Genomic DNA, 20,860 nt, shown 5'->3' with positions numbered 1-20,860 from the left:
TATGTTCCCAGGTTCTGAGAGGGGTTTCTGGTTTCAGGAACAGAAGGTGTAAAGCCTGAAGTGTATCTGGAGTCAGTCTGTTCAGAATTAGCTTTGGCAACAGTTAGATTAAACCAATGTACACCTGGAAAAAGTGTAGTTTCATGGATGGTAGTCATCGTAATGATCATAATGTATATTGTTATCATCTGTACTCATACACATTTGAAGCACACTTATCTTACTTAGTCCAAACCTCTAGCCAGGGAATCAAAATTATCTGTTCAAGTGAGGAATCATAAAAATAGATAGATGCATACTTAGCATAAACATTTTATTTCCTATTAGTACACATAAATATACATTTATCCATAAATTTTTTGTGTAAGGACAGTGTCATTCATTTAATATTACTTTCTGTTGGTCTTGTGCATAAAGCATCTCCATAAGATTTTGCTCACAATCTCTAGTTCACTCCAGTGTCTTTAAAGAGTGAAAATGTAAAGGTAGCTGTGGACCAATCTGAGTGCAAAGCCCTAAATTTTTATAATTTTCCCCAATACTTAAAGTTGTCTCGTTCAACAATAGAATTTTTAGCTATTTACCTTTATCAATTCTTTGCAAAGCTTTTAGCTTAGTTTTCATAAAGAATTCTCTTTTATACTCATTTTTTTAATATAAGTTAAACGATAAAATTGCAATCCCTAGTACAATGAACATAAATGGATTTGGGGACCAACACAATCAACGTTGCATTAAGCATATGAGGGAAGCGTAGGATTAGCAGTCTTGCCTGCACTTCAACAGCATATTTCACAGAGGGCATAACAGCGAAACCTGGAACTTCTTCAGCTGTTAGTGTTCAAAGCTTACTCCAAAGTTAAAGTGAGACTCTCCCTCAGAACTGAACTCTAAAATCCACACAGGTCGGATCTTATGGATATGTTTTATGCATGGACCCAAAAGAAAGTAATATTAAATGAATGACCATGTCCTTACACAAAAAATAAACAAGTCATCTACAAGAGAACATATAGCTTCCCAGGAGATTGTAACTTGATTAAACATGTCTGAAAAAATAAAGCAAGAAGGTGCTGAGGAAGGGATTGGAGAGGGGAATCCGTCCTCAGTAGACGCAGGCTCAGAGACAGACATCTTGGGCAATTTGGCAGGAGAGGGGATACGTGGACTTACATATTGGGCAAGTTATATTTCCACTACTGATGGCAAAGCTTCTAGGAGTATGACCAAAGGATTTTAGGGTTCCAAGGACATCCCCGGGTGAGATGGATGCACTATTAGACCATCTTTCCTTATGCTATTAAGCATAACTTCCTTTGTCCATTTCTGTGCTCACCAAAATCTCTAGTTAGAAGTTGGGTCTTCAGTGTAGGTCTGCCTAGTGTTGAGAGAATGTCTGATCTCCCAGCCTTTGAGTACATTAGGCCCCTAGGAGATGGATTGCACAATAAAGGAAATGGCTGGTGTTCGTGGTTAAATTGCCCATGCAGATTGCAAGAAGGTGTTGATTGTGTAAGTGCTCTTAAATTTCTAATTGTAAGTTAATACATCTGCAATGTGACTGCTACCTCAGTCTCCTGTGTGACTTCGGTGGGTAATCTTATTGGAAAAGGCGTCTAGACCCAAGGAACCTGTCACTGTGCAGTGGCATGTGCACAGTGCTTACTTAGATAGCAGCACCATAAACTGGCAATACCGCTTCTGCTTCCGCTTTTGTGGGTGTTCAGCGAAGGTGAGTCAAGGCACGACATTCTATGGTCCCGAATAAGAGTGAGTTTCCGTGGCTTAACACCAAGAACCAGGTCCTGGAACAGAATTGTGATCTTCAAGGACCAACCCATATGCACTTAGCCTCCATTTCCTGTGAAGACAACTAAACTACTTCTACTACTCTTATTCTATTTATCTCATGGCAGTACTTGAGGGATCACAAATCAACTTCTTGCACCCTGTTTCCCAGATGACAAAAGCTAGTCTAGGAAATAGTCTTTGATTTAACCAATGGTACATGGCTAATTTGTGGCAAAGATGGAATCAGAGCCTAATTTCATGAAGCCCAGGTCAGAGCTCTTGTCAGCAGTCTGTGGTGACTGTGGTGCGCCTGACCCCAGAGAAGCGCAGGAAGGGTGGAGACTGGAGAGGGGAAGAGGGGGAATGTCACCCAAGGACAGTAAAAGAGGCCATCAAATCAGAGAAGAGAAAGTAGGCTTCTCAGCTAATTCAGACACCAGGGAAGGTGAGACATAGTTGTAGTTCTGTTTTGGAGCACCAGCTGGTGTGTGGCACAGGGAAGTAACCCCAAGGAGAGAGCTCTGAAAGTGGGGAGCTGAAGGAAGGAGGGGCAGAAGGGAGAGGCTGGAGCACCTGATAAACAAAAGTATCTGCTTTTTTTCATTGAGTTTGTGAATGGCAAGATTTCCTCCTGCAGTTCCAGATGGTAGCAGAAACTGAGTTTTTTTCTGTTTGGTCTCTACGTTCCAGACTGATGCACTCTTGTTAAAAACTAGTGAGTTGCATTCTAACGCGATAAAAGATGTAAAACAAACAGCTCTGAAAAATCACATAAGCCCAGGGGAAAATAAGAGACAGAAAAAAAAGCTTACAAGAGTCTTCTTTATTAGTAATGGCTGGAGAGCAGAAAAATGGAAACTAAAATGTCATTGGGCTTAGATTCTAATTGGTCACATATATGTTGGGAGTAAGTGCAAACTTTTTCATCTGTTTTGTTTATTTTTCCTCACCTCCAGTCTTGTATGTGGCTGGATATTCCTCCACCACGGTCTGGCGGTCTCTGCCCTGCTCTGTGCCCCAGACTACCTCACTTGGACCTCCTTGCTCTCCCACCCAATGGGAGACTCCAAAAGGAAATTCAAAGGTGAGAGAAAAAGAAAGGTTGGGGGTTTTAATTTTCTTGGCTCCCTTCTTGCCTTGTTGCCAGGTAACAGTGGGCCATCTTCTTCCACTGAGGCCACAGCACCTGGTACCTGCCCCTCTCCCACACCTTCACCATTTCCAAATCCAGGAACAACAAGACTGCTTAGCTCCTCAGGCCTAAAGTGGCAAAGTCTGCCTGCTGCTTGAGTTCCTGGGTGCTTCACTGTTCCTTGTTGCTCCCCTTAAATTCCCACACCTCTATAAATAGTGTCTCCATTGAACTCTCTTCAATGGCCACTTCTCATAAGTCACCCATTTCCTGGAAGCCCCTGCTGATACAGCAGACTCACACACATGGGCCATCTTCTTATATTGGAATGGCTCATTCTTCAGCAGTCTTTATTCTCCAGCTTTCAATTTCGTTTTTCTGTGACGCTTTTCCAAAACAAGAGCATAAAATTCCAGTTAAACACATGTTCAGCCCTACTAGACTCTAAAAGCAAGCATAGTAAAACATTCCCAAGTAAGCTCTTCCTGGGCTAAAATAAGAGTGGAAATTGTCAAGGGAAAAAATGACTATTATAAGCCCAAACTGTTAAATTATATTTTCATGACTGAACACAACCATAATCCATATTATTTTTTTAAATTACACTATCAAATACAGTCATTGATTGCCTTTCCAAAACATAGTGATAATATATTACCAAATTATCAAGGCTCCTTTATTAAAGCTCTTGAATTTGATTTATAATGTATGATGTGGCTCATCCTTGAGAAAGATCTACTAAAAGGCATACTTAGTCTTAAAGCTAGTGAAATAAAATCTCCCTCTAATCAGCCGCCAGAAAGCTTCCGCTTCAATGCTTTGTTGATACTGGTGTCAGCAGGACATTAAAAGCTTGAAGCTTTTATGTTTGATCAAATACCAACATTATGCTGAAGCAGAGGTATTAATTCATAGAGTGAAGCTTCCAAAAACCTCTACAATTCTCCTTCATCCTTCCTCCCTCCCACCAAAAAAGGTCACATCAAATCAGAGGGAACTGAGGACCAAAGAAAGAGAGACATTTTGTGAACGTTCAACATACACAAAACCACTCTTTAACCCAAGGGAGAGGCAAACACTAAAATATACTTTTCTTAAAATGCCAGTCATATCTAAGAAAGGGGAAAGTAACTGGGGCTGGGAAGTAAGAAGGTGACATGGTTGTTATTTTCATCATATAATGAGAAGCGGAGTGTTAGGAAAAGCTTAGGAATCTCCCCCAGACTTTTTGGGGAAGCCACAATCAATGTCAATGAGATCATAATACTACAGTTCCTTCCTGGAAAAAAAAGTTCTCAACAAAGAAATAGGAAGCTTCCAAGGTTAAAGAAAAAATCACTTTTATCCATAACGTTTTTTTTCATCACTTTGATTCTGTGCCTTCTAAAAGAAAAGTTTTATTATGATACCAGTCTCACACACACACAAAAACCACTCAAGGGAGCAAACTGAATTTTAAGTGTGCCTTATAAACCTGCAGCAAAATGTCAACAATAAAAACAATGTTATCAGAAGATTATTTACACACAAGAGCCCAAGATGTATTAACACTGGCATCTATGTAGTTGCTATAAATGCTAGTCTCAATACCTTTGCATTGTTCTCCCAAAAATGTAGAGTTATTGTTCCTGCCACAGCAATTTTGACACTGTGCAACCTGTAACCAAATGCGCATCCTGGCTGCCTGCCGCTTCAAAAGCCAATACTTGGGAGACAGGTGCTGATACGAAAGAAAGTGGTTTGTTTCCAGGTGCCAGCAACCTGGAAGATGGGGGACTCATGTCTCAAAACCCATCTCCTGGGAAGATGGGGAACTCATGTCTCAAAGCCCATTTCCACATCTCAGCAGGCAGAATTTTTTATAAGGAGGGAGAGGGGAAGCAGAACAAAGAAATCCAAGGAGGAGATTGAAAATGTCTGTACATGCAGATGAGCACAGTCAATTCTGATAAGGACCGTGATGGTCTGATGTGCGTCATCCTGGTTTAGCCATCCTGGCTTCACGTCATCCTGGCTTCGCGTTATCCTGGCTCCACACTTGAAGGTCAGCAAATCTTCCGAAATTGGGATGCCTGGAGGTGGAGTTTGTATATTTTGAAGTTAGTTCCTAGGATTCTTATTTATAAATATGCAGTTTATCTACAAGCTACATATTAGTCAGTGTCAGCATTTACAGAAACAATGTCAAAAAGATGGTGGGGAGGGTTACTATTCCCTGCTATTACAATCCCCTGCTGTTACAAGATGCCTGCAATCACTATAATACTCTTAAGACATGACAGATCCTAACAGATAATTTGATTTTTTTTTTTTACAAACTAATTAGGAAAATAAGAGTTGGCGCCATTATTTCTAGCAGGTATCACACATAAGAGGAACTGGGAAACTTAACTGCAGTCATGGAGGCACACATAGGCATTGAGGTACAAGAAGGACCTTTAAGTTTGTTTGAAAATCACATATCAGGGAGTTGAAGAAAGAGAAGTTGTCCATATCTTACTGTCCAAGTCCTTATTGCCATAAATGTATTGCCAAATGCTAGCCACTGCAGAAGTACTATACATCAGATCAGATAGGAAATGGAATTAACCATGACATTATAACCAAAATCGTTCTAAATGAAATACAGGATCTAATTAAATTGTTTATATTAGTGTCTGGGGCAAATATTTCCTGTGATCAAAAGAGGAGCACAGCCCCCAAGCCGTACCTGATATTTTTGTTTGGTTTGTTTTGCCACCCAACCACACCCTTCTCAAGTCAAAGAAAACAGTTTTTTAGATTGATAGCTTTCCTTTCAAGCACAGCTTGAAATGTGGTGCCCAAAACATTCAGTCATAAGTATCTTCTCTCAGTTTAAAGATTCTGGCACCAACTTCATTTTTATAAAGCTTTGGAGACTATTTCAGCTGTTATTTGACATATATTTTTGGCCACTTTTCACTTTTCCTGACAAGCTCACTTCCCAACTTCCTTTGCAGCTCAGGAGCAGACCTGTAACCTAGGCTTTACCAGTAAGAAGTATAGAAATGAGACTTTAATTCCGATGCAAACACCCTTGTAGGAGACTGAATAGTGGCCCCCCAAAGATATCGGGCCCTAATACCTGCAACTTGTGATTAATACCTTATATGGTAAAGACTTTGCAGGTGTGGTTGAATTAAGGCTCTTGGGCCAGGGATACTGATCTGCATGTCCAGGTGGGCCCTATAGGAAATCATATGTATCCTTTTAAGAGGTGGGCAGAGGGATGTTTGAAACACACAAGAAGGAGAAGACATTGTGATAAGGGCACAGAGAGGAATTTGAAGATGCTGGCCTTAAAGATTGGAGTTATGCAGCCACAAGCCAATGCCAGAGTCATCAGACGCTATAAGAAGTGAGGAACGGGGAGAGGGAAGTGTCTACAGCCCCGGCGGGAGCAGACATGCCTGCGGCCAAGAAGCAGAAGCTGAGCAGCGATGAGAACAGCAACCCGGACCTCTCTGGAGACGAGAATGATGATGCTGTCAGTATAGAAAGTGGTACAAACACTGAACGCCCTGATACACCTACAAATACACCAAATGCGCCTGGAAGAAAAAGTTGGGGGAAGGGAAAATGGAAGTCAAAGAAATGCAAATATTCTTTTAAATGTGTAAATAGTCTCAAGGAAGATCATAATCAACCATTGTTTGGAGTTCAGTTTAACTGGCACAGTAAAGAAGGGGATCCACTAGTCTTTGCAACTGTAGGAAGCAACAGAGTTACTTTATATGAATGTCACTCACAAGGAGAAATCCGGCTATTGCAATCATATGTGGATGCTGATGCTGATGAAAACTTTTACACTTGTGCATGGACATATGATAGCAATACAAGCCATCCTCTGCTGGCTGTGGCTGGTTCTAGAGGCATAATTAGGATAATTAATCCCATAACAATGCAGTGCATAAAGCACTATGTTGGCCATGGAAATGCTATCAATGAGCTGAAATTCCACCCAAGAGATCCAAATCTTCTCCTGTCAGTCAGTAAAGATCATGCTTTATGATTATGGAATATCCAAACGGACACACTGGTGGCAATATTTGGAGGTGTCGAAGGGCACAGAGATGAAGTTCTAAGTGCTGATTATGATCTTTTGGGTGAAAAAATAATGTCCTGTGGTATGGATCATTCTCTTAAACTTTGGAGGATAAATTCAAAGAGAATGATTAATGCAATTAAGGAATCTTACGATTATAACCCAAATAAAACTAACAGGCCATTTATTTCTCAGAAAATTCACTTTCCTGACTTTTCTACCAGAGACATACATAGGAATTATGTTGATTGTGTGCGATGGTTAGGTGATTTGATACTTTCCAAGAGTGGCCGTCCCATTTTACATTCCCACCAGAAATGTAAGAGAGCTCGAGTGTCTCGGAATCTTCGCCGGCATTTGTCTTGTGAAAACGCCATTGTATGCTGGAAACCTGGCAAAATGGAAGATGATATAGATAAAATTAGGCCCAGTGAGTCTAATGTGACTATACTTGGGCGATTTGATTACAGCCAGTGTGACATTTGGTACATGAGGTTTTCTATGAATTTCTGGCAAAAGATGCTTGCATTGGGCAATCAGGTTGGCAAACTTTATGTTTGGGATTTAGAAGTAGAAGATCCTCATAAAGCCAAGTGTACAACACTGACTCATCAGAAATGTGCTGCTGCAATTCGACAAACCAGTTTTAGCAGGGATAGCAGCATTCTTATTGCTGTTTGTGATGATGCCAGTATTTGGCGATGGGACCGACTTCGATAAAATGCTTCTCCTAATCAAATTAGTGTTTTCTGTGTACAATAGAATTAATGTATCTTGCTAGTAAGGGCACATAGAGCATTTAGAAGTTGTCTTTCAGCATTCAATCAGGCTGAGCTGAATGTAGTGATGTTTACATTGTTTACACTCTTTGTACTGTCTCCTGCTCAGACTCTACTGCTTTTAATAAAAATTTATTTTTATAAAAAAAAAAAAAAAAGAAGTGAGGAACGGATTCTCCCCTAGAGCGTCTGGAAGGAACATAGCTATGCCAACACCTTCTAGATTTCTACCCAATGATACTGATTTTGAACTTCTGGTCTCCAGAACTGTGAGAGAATAAATTTCTTTTAAGTCATTTAGTTTGTGGTAATTTGTTACATACCGGAAAATAATACGAACATGAAAAATGAAGCCAGACTTCATGATGGCAAGGGTGGTGACAAAAACATATAGCTTTCAGGAGCAGCAGTGGCCGAAGTTTCAGGACTCCAAGTACACGGTGAGCAGCAGAGTCTACACCCAAAGGGTGTGGCTGTGGAGGCCTCTAGTATATTGTATGCATCGTTTTTGCTGTGTGGTATCTGACTCTCTTGCTGCCTAATACACTTTCATAAAGGACTTTTCTGCTTGAGCTAGAGTAGGTTCTGTCTTTTACATTTAAGAACCAATAATAGTTACTGTCCTAACAAAATTAGCATTATGTTAAACATGTTGGGCCATCCTAACCTACAGCAGATCTCCTTCTTCCCACGTATTTATCCATATGAAATCCAATTACCCTGGACAGTGTGGTTCAGTTGGTTGGAGCATCATCCTGTAAACCAGCACTCCTGGGTTCAATTCCGAGTAAGGGTACATCCTTGGGTTGTGGGTTCAGTCCCCACTCAGAGCACATGCAAGAGGCAACCAATCAATGTTTTTCTCTCATATTGATGTTTCTCTCCCTCTCCTTCCCTTCCTCTCTAAGCATGTGTTTGGTTGAGGGGTAAAAGAAATATTATATGACACGGAACCCCCCAAAATAGAATTATCTTCTGACGGGTCTGCCCTTTGTAGTACAGCCAGCACACCCCTCAGGTAAGTGCTCTAGGAACCCATCTGTATCAGTGCACCAGCTGGCATTGTTGTGAGAGGCTGTGTTCAGCTTCAGTTAATTTCTTTTGAACATTCTTTCAACGTACGTGCCCATTTTATGATGGATGATTTACTAGTGCAACTGTCCACACCACACTGAGTACTCCGCAGTTTTTGACCAAAAATTCCATGACCCCCATGACCCACCCTCCCTATTCACTTGATCTCACACCAAAGAACTTTTTTTGTCATTGTTGTTTCCCTGATGAAAAAAAAACCCTCGAAGTAAAAAGCTTTGCCCATGTGGAAGAGGTGAAACAAAAAATGGGCAGAAGCACTAAAAGGCATCAAAATTGACACATTCAAAAACGGTTTTGAGCAGTGGAAAAAAATCTCAATAGGTGTATTGCATCAGATGGAGAGTACTTTGAAGGTGACTGAAGTTTAAACATGTAAGAATAAATACACAATTTTTTATAAATAAATTCCGGTTCGGGGGAATATATGTGAAGTCTGTCCAGAAGGTATTTTGTCACATAATATGAAAAATAGAGACATTTATTGAAGAAGATACAAGATACAAAAAACATTGTACATAGAACAATGATACCTCAGTCCCTTTCAAAGAAGGCACCTTGGGACCTCACACAGTTATAATTACCAGCAGCTGTCATATTTTCCTGAATCTCATCAGTCTGAAATCTCTTCCCTTTCAAAGGTGATTTTAGTTTTTGAAAAGCCAGAAGTCGCAGGGCACCAAATCTGGGTTGTAGGGAGGATAAGTCACCTGGGTGATTTGATATTTCACCAAAAAACTCTGCATGAGACGTGATGCATGAGTGGGTGTGGAGTCATGATGAAGCTGCCAATCACCAGTTGCCCACAGCTGTGGCCTTCTGAATCACATGAATAGTTTCTGCAGAGGAATGTTCAAGCTTAACGCAAAATTTGATGCAGATTCATTGCTCTGCTTGCTCAGTCATTTTGAATGTGATGGCCACACAGTACATATGCTCACTCAACAGCATCTACCACCCCTGCTGACTAGTACAGTGAAGATGTCATAGCTCACACATGTGCATTCTGTCCACTCGCCTTGGCTGCCAGGTTACATTGATATCACACAAACCGTTCTTGTTATATTAACAATGGCTGGACTTTTTCTGGACAGACCTCATCTATATATGCACACATACACACACATACTCATATATGTGTGTATATATATATATATATATATATATATATATATAAAATATAAAATTAAACTAAAAAGGGAGGGTAACTACGGTATAGAAAAGAAGGTGATACCAGAATCATATTCAATTCATTTAAAATAAATTGATAATAAATTGGTCAAATAATTGTATTTGACCAAAATAGCAATGAGACAAGCCCAATCCTATTTATGAGAAGACAAAATGGGTACTTTAAAAATTGTAGAATATTGTAAATGAATAATAAACAGTTCCTGCCCTGGAATCTTGCCCTATAGTTTAGTGAAAGAACATGCTACTCTGTAGGACCTTGCTACTCCAAATATGGCCCAGGGACCTTCAACATCAACAAAAAACTTGTTAGGAATATAGAATCCCAGACCTTAACTGAGACCTACTGAACCAGAATTGGCATTCTAACAAGATGTACAGGTAATTTGTATGTACATTAAAAGTTGAGGGGAAAAGATGATGAGAGACACTTTAAGGGGGAAGCAGGAGTTGGACCCCATGGAGGAGATGGCATTTGATTTGGCACTTAAGGTGGCACTTGGGTTGAACTACAAAGAAAGACATACCATGAAAACACACTAAGGAAAAGCATGAGGGTGGAACAGTATGGAAATGATCAGATCATAAAGTGTTTTAAAAAATCCCACATATAGAATAAATAAGGGGGGGAGTAGGTTAGGATCAGATTGTGATGGCTTGAGAGTCAGGTTCTAGAGTTTTCACTTTAGCCTGGAGGCATTGAAGGTATTTAAAGGAGCAGGGGAGAGAGTGATATGACCAGAATTGTGCTTTAGGAAATTTAATCTGATCATATATGTTGATTTGATTCAGGGGACAACCAGAGGTAAGAGCTCAGCAGGGAGCATATGACAATTGCTCAGGCAACAACAAGGTAATGACAGTGTGAGGGAAAGGAAGGACATGAGAGGTGCTGGTCTGGAAAAAAATTTAGGGGATGTAAGAGATGGCATAGACAGAAAAATGCAAAGTCTTGTGTTCAGCAAGAAAGAGAAAAATTTGAAAGAGAAGTGCGTTATTAATAAGATGAAATTTGCTGAGTTTGAGTTTTAGTCTTGTTGATTTTGATGCTTCAGAAGGACATGCAGAAAACGTGAGATTAGAGCTCAGGAGAGGTGAAATCTGGAAAAAGCTGGGGAAGGGCAAGGAAAGAGCCAGGAGTAATGACTTCATTTAGGGGATGGAAAGAGGAAGAAAATGTACTAGTCAGGGATCTTGGGAGCAAACCACAGACCCCAACTCTGGCTCACCTAAGCAAAAAAGGAATTTACTGGTAGGATACGGGCTCCCTCACAGTTAGAGAGAAGGGGAAAACCAGGCTTAGAAAACAAGAAGGAACCAAATGAGGCTGGCAGCTGTGAGGCAGGACAAGCTCACACTGGCCACAGAAGTCTGGCAAGACCACCGCCACCACAGTGCTGTCTGCAGGCCATGCTGACCAGCACTGTTGCCAGGGTAGGAGACTTTCAGTGCAACTTCCACCTGCAGAAATAATTCCTGACTGGCACGGACAGGAGCCCTCTGATTGGCAGGGCACAGGCCACGCATTGGCTGACTGGCATCCAGAGGGAAGGAGCGGGGGGCGGGGGGAGGGTCCAGCCTTCACCCCACCTGCGGGTGCTGCTTGTCTCCCCACCTCTGGCCTGGCAGTTTCCCCTAACAGACAGGGATCCAGATGTGAAGAAGTCAAAAACTGACAGCAGTTCACTGAAGTAACGAGGAAGGAAAAGCAGTAGAGGAATCATGATGTAGTCTCATCAGAGAGGAGAAGGGGAGGGGAAGTGGGAGGGGGCGGAGGGGGGCAGAGGGATCTCTGGTCACGTGGTCACCTGGGGCAAACCACCAGGAGGCCAAAGAGGATGCGGGTCAACAGTTTCCGGAACAGGCTATTGCAGTCACAGGTACCTTTAAGAGGAAATAAAACAGGCTTCAAGAAAAAGAGAGAGGCAGAGTGAGGTGCCAACATGGAGGTTGTGAACTATTCTTTTTTTTTAAAGTATGGAGACAGAAGGAGAGCAAAAAAAAAAGAAAAAGGACAAATGACATTTGAGCATATTTCAGGCCACTAGGCAGAAATCTGGAAAGAGAATGACTGAAAATCCAGAAAAAGAGAAGGAGTGAAATAAGATCCTAGAGGATGTGAGACAGGCTGGGGTCAAAGACAGGTGACTGGGGGAAAGAATGGAAATGGGGACCAGCAAATCTTGGTGGGGCGCTTTAATTCAATATAAGTAATATTTGTGACATCTACCATAAGCAAGCACTAGGCTGGGAACTGTGAGATGTACAAATATGTATGTGTAAGGAAAGCCACATCCTCAAGGAGGTGATGACCTAACGACATTAAATGGCCTTGAATGGTCATTCAGCCTTAAATATGCTATGACTTTAGTGTTTTTAACCACAAATATCCATACAAACAAGTTAGAATATGGTCAAACAAGACACAATTTGTTATGGGAGTTCAGGGAAACAGACACTTCTAAGCTGGGAAGGTTTCAAGGACAAAGCTGGATCTTAAAGGATAAGTACACATAGTGGGGACAATGAGCATTTAGGGTTTTGCCAGATAAAACAGTAAGTATAAACTATAGTGCACGCATACACACACAGTGTTAGAGTAGACATGCATGAATTATGAGGCTTCCCAGCATCTGAATTTCTTGTTTGAGTTCCCTCCATCTGATCAGGCAGAGCTGGCAATCTAAAAGACCCTCATCTTCCTGGCCACCTTTCCCTCCAGAGCACAGAGGCAAAGCTTAGACTCACCAGGTAGGCCTACCCAGCGCAGCAGCGGCCATTGCCCAGGTTCTGCCGCATGCTTTTATCTGTGTCCCATCTACTACCTCCGAGTCATTCTCAGAGCCTGGTTTGTCAGCCCTTCCAACAACCCCATAAGCTATGAAAATCCTTTTAATAAATTTCTTTTTAACTTAACTACATATTTTTTATGTCACTTGCAACTGAAAATCCTGACAAACAGACATGATTATCCTAACTAATACTGATGTGATCACGGAAAAGCTCATAATCCAGCATAAAGGAATTATTGGGGGAGGGGGCATGTATTAGCCAAGGTTATGCCAGAAAAACAGAAAAGCTCTCTAAGCAAGTCAAATAAATATTTAACACAGAAAATTAGTGGATTACGCAATCTCTGGAAAGTCTTGGGAAACCAAGATAAGAGAAGTCACTGTTGGAATTCAATATCGATCCAAACCATAAGGGGGATTTCAGCCCTCTGCCTCTCCGTAGTAGGCAATTCTCAGGACCTAGTGTAAGTCACTTAGATTCTGCATATCTCTGATGATTTTAAATCAGAATTAACCATAATTTCTTCTCAGGGTTCTGTAAAAAGTGCTTCATTAGCACAGGGTGTAGCGTGTAGTGAGTGTGCATTGAAGGTGATCTGTTATTGCTCACGCCGTGAACCTCTGCAATCTGGCTGCCCCTCTTCCACTGTTGACACTGCCCCCACCCAGGCCTCCAATGACTAAGCTGTTAAAGGTAATTAATGTTTTTCCCTTTTTCAAGATAATATTTCATTTAATCTTTTCAAGGTGTTCCACACTGTTCCCCCCTCCTTCTTGATTTAAACCCAGTCTCCAAAGTGGGCCACACAAGATTGGTTCACTTGGATAGGAAAAGAACACCAATTTCTATTGATTATAAAATGCACCATTATTTTATGTGTCACTAAGAAAAAAAATTGCCAATTAAGTATGACATAGCTTTCTTGTCATTTACAAGTTTCGCTAATATTTATTACAAGAACTATTTTAGACTTAAACTTGTAAGTTTATTTACATTTACAAATAATGACAGTATGATTCATTGTGGCTAAGTTCTTATATGTGTGGATATTGACATCATTTCAGTTCCCTGATGGGTAGACATTAAAATGGGGAAAATATGCATCTTATGCTAAGTGAAGTATTTACTTTATATCTAAAACTTACTAATATTACTATGTGGATTGAAATATTATATGTAAATAATTCATAAGTAAGTATACATATATGGAGATTGTTCAAAAAAATTATTATTTGGATACACTAGTTAAAAGGTTTGGAGACCATTGATTTTAAAACACTTCCCTATAAAGTAATATAGTCACTCATGATTTTACTCCTCCACCTTTTCTTAATTTCCTTCATGTTTTCTCTTTCTTCTTCTTCTCTCCTTTTTTCCCCCCATGTTTGTATTCCCTGGAATTCTTCATTGTTTAGATATTGCTATAATTTTATCTACACCCTGTAGACTGATGACTCACAAATCTGTCTCCAGCATAGATCCCTCCTGAGTTCCTGACTTAATGGATTAGTGAATTGCTGCACATTCATACCATAGCTACCTCAAATGCATCGAATCTATAACAGATTTTGTCTTCTCCTTATGTCTTCCCCCTCCTCCTGTCTCCCTTATCACAGCAAATGGTGCCATCATTTGTATGTTGTTCACTTCAGAAGCCTGGAATTTTTTCTTTCAACTCCCGGTTTTTACTTCCAGGTATCATACCTTCCAAATAGCTCTAGAATATGTCACCTGCTCTCCTTCTCCACTGTTACTGTTCTCATTTAGCCCTGGCTGCAACCGATAATATGTTATATTAAAGCCCAAGAGCTCCATTTACAATATGAAATTAAAATGAAAAAATCATTTGCATCATCAGTTTAGCATGCTAGAGTTACTGAAATCATCAAAGTGGTCCAAAACAAAGACATCTGCTGTTGGAGAATATATGCCAGGACTCAACACAATATTGTTTTAAGCTGATAATTACTTGGGATGCTGAATTAATTTCTTTATCCCATAATTTGGTGTCTAGTGACTTAAGTATCTGGCTGTTCGAGAAAATCCCATTACTATTTGGCAAACAATTTCAGACTGGATTGATTAGCCATGAAATGAATGCAAGTAATTTGCACAGCTTAAATATGCACTTAATAGTTTAAATATGAGATGACATTGATAGCTTTCCAAATACTGCTGAAATTTTAAACCGAGAAATTCACTAACATCTAGCAATATAATCTTTATATATTACCATTACCATTTTATTTTTTCTCTTATACCTCCAGAATTTCCAATTTTTATCCCGACTCTATTCCTAAACTCTTCATTCAGACACCTTTCAGGGACAGACTGTGGCAAATACAAGTTAAGCTACAGTGACAATTGCAGCTTTATTGCTGCCTTTGTTCTCCTCTTCTAATATTTATAGTTTAAATGGAGACAACAAGTTTGGTTGAAAAGTTCAAAACCCAAGACCACAGTACACAATTTGAAGAGAAATGCAAAGAATCTTGATTGTACATGGATTGAGTTATTAAAATGAAAAGTTTCTTTAGAATAATTGGGAGGGCCTAATTATACTATAAATAATAATTACATTTCTAACCTTTTCAGCTGTAGCTTATTATAGTCTATATTCCTATACAATCTCCCTTATCTCTTATGTCCTCTCTGTTCCCATTGTTACTCTCCTAGTTAACATTCTCTGATCTTTTGTATGGACTTTCCTAACAGCTCTTCCAATGTAACAACTTTAAATTTATCCATAGCTGCCAGAGTCACCTTGTTATCTTTTTAAAATGGAGATCTGATTATATCTTTTTTGTTGTTGTCTTTGTCAAACCCCTTCAATGGTCCTCGGTGCAGAGGGTGAAGTTCCCGACTGCTGCACACAGGACCTTTTTTGGACATGGCTCCACCTTACCATCCAGAATCACCTTTGGTTGCTTCTGCACAGACAGACCTTGCTCCACTCCTGGGCATCCACGCAAGCTCCCAAATGCACTGTACTGTGCCATGTCTTTATGACACTACTTACACAGATCCCACTTACTAGAAGGCCCTTCGCCTCATTCTTGGCCCCCAGAGTCAAATGTTACCTACTTTGTGGCTTCTGACTCTGGAAAATCTTCTATTTCCTACCCAGGCAAAATGAAACACTCTCTCTTTTAAGCCAAGAACCCCAAACTCCAGTCCTATCGTGGAAGGGCAGGGAAGGGGGCGCGCTCCTTTGCTTTTCTCCTGAGCTGAAGCCCAAGTCTGGTCTGTTCAGCATCCTGGAAGCCCAGCCAGGAACCTCTCTTCCCTCCTTGGGCAATGGTTCTGCCAGCTCCTCTTGGCCTCGTGACGCTGCCTCATGCAGCGCCCACCTGTAGGTAGGTCCCCTGCATTTCCTGCCCACGCTAGTCTCAGGTCCCTCCTGGGGTGCCCCACCCCAGGCCCAGCAGCCTCATTCTGCCAGTTCTGGCAGCAGGATCTCAGTCTCTGAGTCTCTGGGGTTATTGATGCCGATGCCCTGGGGGTGAGGATTTGGGGGTGGGGGGCGGCAGCTACAAGACCCTCAACAGAAGGGACCTAGAGCCCTGGAGCTTTTGAGGGCAGTTTGGTAGGCACCTGCTTTGCCTGCTCTTGCCCCAGCCCCACTTTGCTCTTTCCCTCGGGGGCAGCCCCAGCCTGTCTTTGCCTCCCGAAGAGTCAGCTCTCACCCCCATCAGGTCACTGCAGCTGACTCCGAGGAGGGACACCTACTGGTGCCAGGCATTGCACTCATTCAGAGTGCCAGTACAACCTTGAAAGAGACTCCATCGCCCTCTCTGGAACCTCATGCCCATCTATAAATGTCCTGTAGGTGATGGCTGAAGGGGCATTGCCTTGAGAGGTTCCTCCCTTCATCTGTCTGGAGCTGGGTTACCCACTGTGGTATCTTCCTCCAGGAGGCCTGCCAGCTGCCAGCACTTGGACCAACAGAAGAGGCATTGTCCTGCTTGTACCACCCTCTCAGCAGTCAGTAGCTTAGTTCAGAGACCAGCTCTGGTTGCACTGAATCCTACCAAATCATAAATGCTTCCTCGTGTGCGTCATTTTCCATTAAGCTCAGAGCTACTAGAAGAGAAGGACCATATCTTGTCCACTATTTTTTACCTTCAATACTTACTTCAGTACCTACCAATAATAGTAATAAATACCAGTTATTGTACTCTAGAACTAATCTAAATGCTCTTATGTGCTAATCTAACTGCTTTCCTCATTTAATTCTCACAATGCCTTTATGAAGTGGGTAATATTATTAGCCCCATTTTATAGATAAAAAAATATATATAAGGCACAAAGTAGGTGCTCAATAAATGTTAGTTAATGACTACTGTTGCTTTAAAAAAATTTAATGTAGTCATATCATCATTACTCCTGAGGACTCCCAGATACTATTTTACCTGGATGGTGAGGTATATGCAGTGGCATAAGGATAGTTACAGTGTATTTGGTTTGGGAAGACCTAGATTGTCTGTCATTCTGAATTCAACTCCACGCACACTGGGTTTCAAGATTAATTGCTTTGTTTTGTGCTTATGTTTGTTATCACATATGATACTGGCTTTGTAACTCTTTTCCTCCTTCCCTGATCTCATTTATACTTAACCATTATCTACATGAATGGTTAGTACTAGTATTACTTGTAGGTTTCCTTAAAAGGCCAGATATAGACATAATGCCAGACGTGGGAAGAAAAAATGTCCAGTGAGCAGTTCTTGTGCTAATTTAATGTTTATCTGGTTTATGTTCTGTCTGCAGTAAGTCTCACTACTAAAACAGATTTGAGAGGCGCCCTAGATTGTAAGAAATAGTTGTTCTTTGGAACTATAGTTTTGCAGTTCTTTAGCTCCATCACTGCACATGAGCACATAAACTTGTTAAATGATATGAGTTATTTCCAGAAAACATTTTCATTTTAACAACTCTAATATGCTGAACTCAAATGCATAATAAAAGGGGGGGGGTGGTTTGGGGCTAGGTGGAAGACAAGAGGCTGAGGTATGTGCAGACCAAGGATTGGTGTCAAATCACAGTTTGTAGCAATTATCTGCTGCCCACTGTGAAGTTGGCCCTGCCAGTTAGGTAGAGAAGTGTTACAAACAACACCTTCAGTTTCTAGACTAATTCATCAGAGACACCCACAACTCACATTGAAAATCACAGCCTCCCAAGTAGAATCCATACCTCACCTGACATAGACATGTGAAGAGAAAAGAAAATAGAAGAAGCACGACCATAAAGTAGTGGGACCCAAGGATTGAGGGCGGGGGGTCATACCTATTATCCTTACATTTAAGATATTCTGTCATTACAAAAGCAGTAATAGAATAATGAAAGACCACTTCCCCAGAGAAATGAGAGAGTACAGCTGCATGAAACCAGGGCACATGTCCACACACAGAGAATATGAATTCTGTATAACTTCACTTCTATTATTTTCAATTCTCTCAGTGTCTCTTGCTCCTGGATCCTGCTGCCTCACACATTTTTGCTAACACTCTGTGTATGTCAGACCTAAATCCCAAAAAGAAGATCTGATCAGTCCCTCAAATCACAATAGTCCCTGTAGAACCCAATGACAGTGCAGATCCTTTCTGATGGCTGTGCTCTGCTAGTGCACTTCAGCCCTGGAGTGCTTGCCTTCCAAACAGTAAGCACCTGCAACTCTTTGTTGGAGAGCTGCCCTCAGTTTGCCTTTTCTGCATGTATGGAGAGCAGACATTGCCTTAGAATTTATATCCCCAGGGTTAGCTCTTAGCCAATGATTGACAAATATGGGAATATAACTACCCAAGCTCCCTCACCCCATATGGGATTGTCTCTGATGTGACCTACTTGTCTCCAAGCCTCTCTACAGAATTTTGACAAGTTACCTCCATAGTGCTTTGTCTGACGTCCCAACTTTGTTTGTCTTATTCTCCTTCCCTGTCCCATGTCCCCACTACTCTAGTTTTTTTTTTTTCTGGGAATACTTTTTATCTCAGAAGTCTTGTGACAACAAGACAAAATCTAGATTCTATCTGCATGTTGTTTTCATCAGGGCACTGTCACACAAGTTATCTAGGGCCCAATTCTGGGCATCCCATGTCAGAAAAGGCTATTTCATATTCTGCTAAGCCACATGGAGTTTCGCAGTCTTTGAGACAGGAGCCCATCCTTGATCTAATCAGACGTGAGCAGGGTTGCAGGTGGAACAGAGCATCATAGTCTGTGCATGCCCTTTACCAGAGGCTTTGGCCCTGAGCCATGGAGGCCTCTCTGAGTGTGAGAAGCAAAAGCCCAGAGCCGGATATCTCCTGGTCTATATTCATATTCATTTTAGTAATACTTAGTGGGCATAAATATGACAAGATGATGACAAATGAAGGCAATGATTGCTAACTGTGAACGTTACACTGAAGAGACTAAAGTGCTCTCTGTACCTTCTATGAAAACTATGATATGTCATTTGCAATCATTAAAGCGGTACCCTAAAATCTGAAAGACAAAGATGCAAGAAAAAAATGAGAGTATCATATCAATAGGGCAAATACACCTACAGATATGCATGTACACACATACACACACAGACTCCAGAAATCAACCTCTCTCAGTAAGAACAATGTGAGGTTGAATGACATTTAAGAACCTAAACAGTAACTCCTTGGGTTTTCCATTAATTCAATCATAGGAGAAGTCTGACCACCAATGGGGCAGAAAGATTACAGCCATTTACAAGGTCGCAAGGGTACATTTTTATTTATGGTTGCATTCTGTTTTTAATTTTTGAATTGTTAGGTATCTAACTTCGACTCTGTAAATTGCATACAATGACCTGGTAGGTGACTTACAGATTAAATTAGTTTATTGTAAGAATAATAAAACACTAAAAAATCCTTTAAGCTCCATAACTACTTATGTTAACTCACACATAAATGTCATAATATAATAGTAAAACTGTATTTTTTAAAAAGCCATACAATGAATAAAATCACCAAACATACAAGGCACATTTGAAGGAATTGAAAAGAAAAAGGTCCATAAATATTTTATGCCAACTTGGGTTACTTCACATAGCACAGTGGTCTGAACTCTACCAACAAAATAAAAGGGTGGGGGAGACAGTACTTTGTGCAACAAGTGCAGGCTTACATTTTTATTGTTGAATTATCTTCCATTGTTATTTTCTTTGCAGTAAAAGGAATTGTACTAGAGTACAGTTTGATATTAGGTGGCATGAATCCTTCAACTTTGTTCTTCTTTCTTGGGAATTACTGTTACTATGCAAGGCCTTTTGTGGTTTCAAATAAATTTTTGAAATATTTGTCCTAGTTCTGTGAAATATGTCTTTGGAATCTTGATAGGAATTATGTTGAATCTATAGATTGCTTTGGGTAGCATGGACATTTTAATGATGTTAATTCTTCTTATCCATGAACATGGTATGTGCTTCCACTTATTTGTATCTTCTTCCCTTATTTTTCAGTGTCTTATAATTTTCTGAGTACAGGATTTTTTACATTCTTGGTTAAATTCATTTCTAGCTATTTTATTATTTTTGAAGCAATTGTGGTTGTGATCTTTTTCTTAATTTTCCTCTCTGTTAGTTTGTTATTGGCATATAAAAATGCAACTGATTTCTGAATACTAATTTTGTATCCTGCTACTTTGCTGAATTCATTTATCAGTTCTAGCCATTTCTTGGTGGAATCTTTAGGGTCCTCAATGTACAGTATCATGTCATCTACAAATGATGACATTTTTACTTCTTCCTTTCCAATTTGGATGCCTTTTATTTCTTCTTCTTGATTGATTGCTATGGTTAGGACTTCCAGTACTATGTTGAATGGGAGAGGTGAAAGTGGACATCCTTGTCTTATCCCCAGTCTTAAGGGGAATGCTTGTTTTTTTTTTGCCTGTTGAGTATGATGCTGGCAGTGGGTTTGTTATATATGGTCTTTATTATGTTTAGGTATGTTCCCTCTAATCCCACATTGCTGAGAGTTTTCATCATAAATGGATGCT

The 20,860-nt window shown here is 40.5% G+C and overlaps 1 pseudogene; it reads left to right on the top strand.

Annotated features, from left to right (window-relative positions):
* Nucleotides 1-6,320: 6,320 nt before the first annotated feature.
* LOC150022097 (polycomb protein EED pseudogene) lies at nucleotides 6,321-7,908 on the top strand (annotated as a pseudogene).
* The last annotated feature ends 12,952 nt before the right edge of the window (nucleotides 7,909-20,860 follow it).

This window comes from Furipterus horrens, unplaced genomic scaffold (genome assembly GCF_987537825.1).
Source record: "Furipterus horrens unplaced genomic scaffold, mFurHor1.1.pri manual_scaffold_1, whole genome shotgun sequence".
In the NCBI taxonomy this organism is placed as follows: domain Eukaryota; kingdom Metazoa; phylum Chordata; class Mammalia; order Chiroptera; family Furipteridae; genus Furipterus; species Furipterus horrens.
This window is presented reverse-complemented; position numbering and strand designations above follow the sequence as displayed.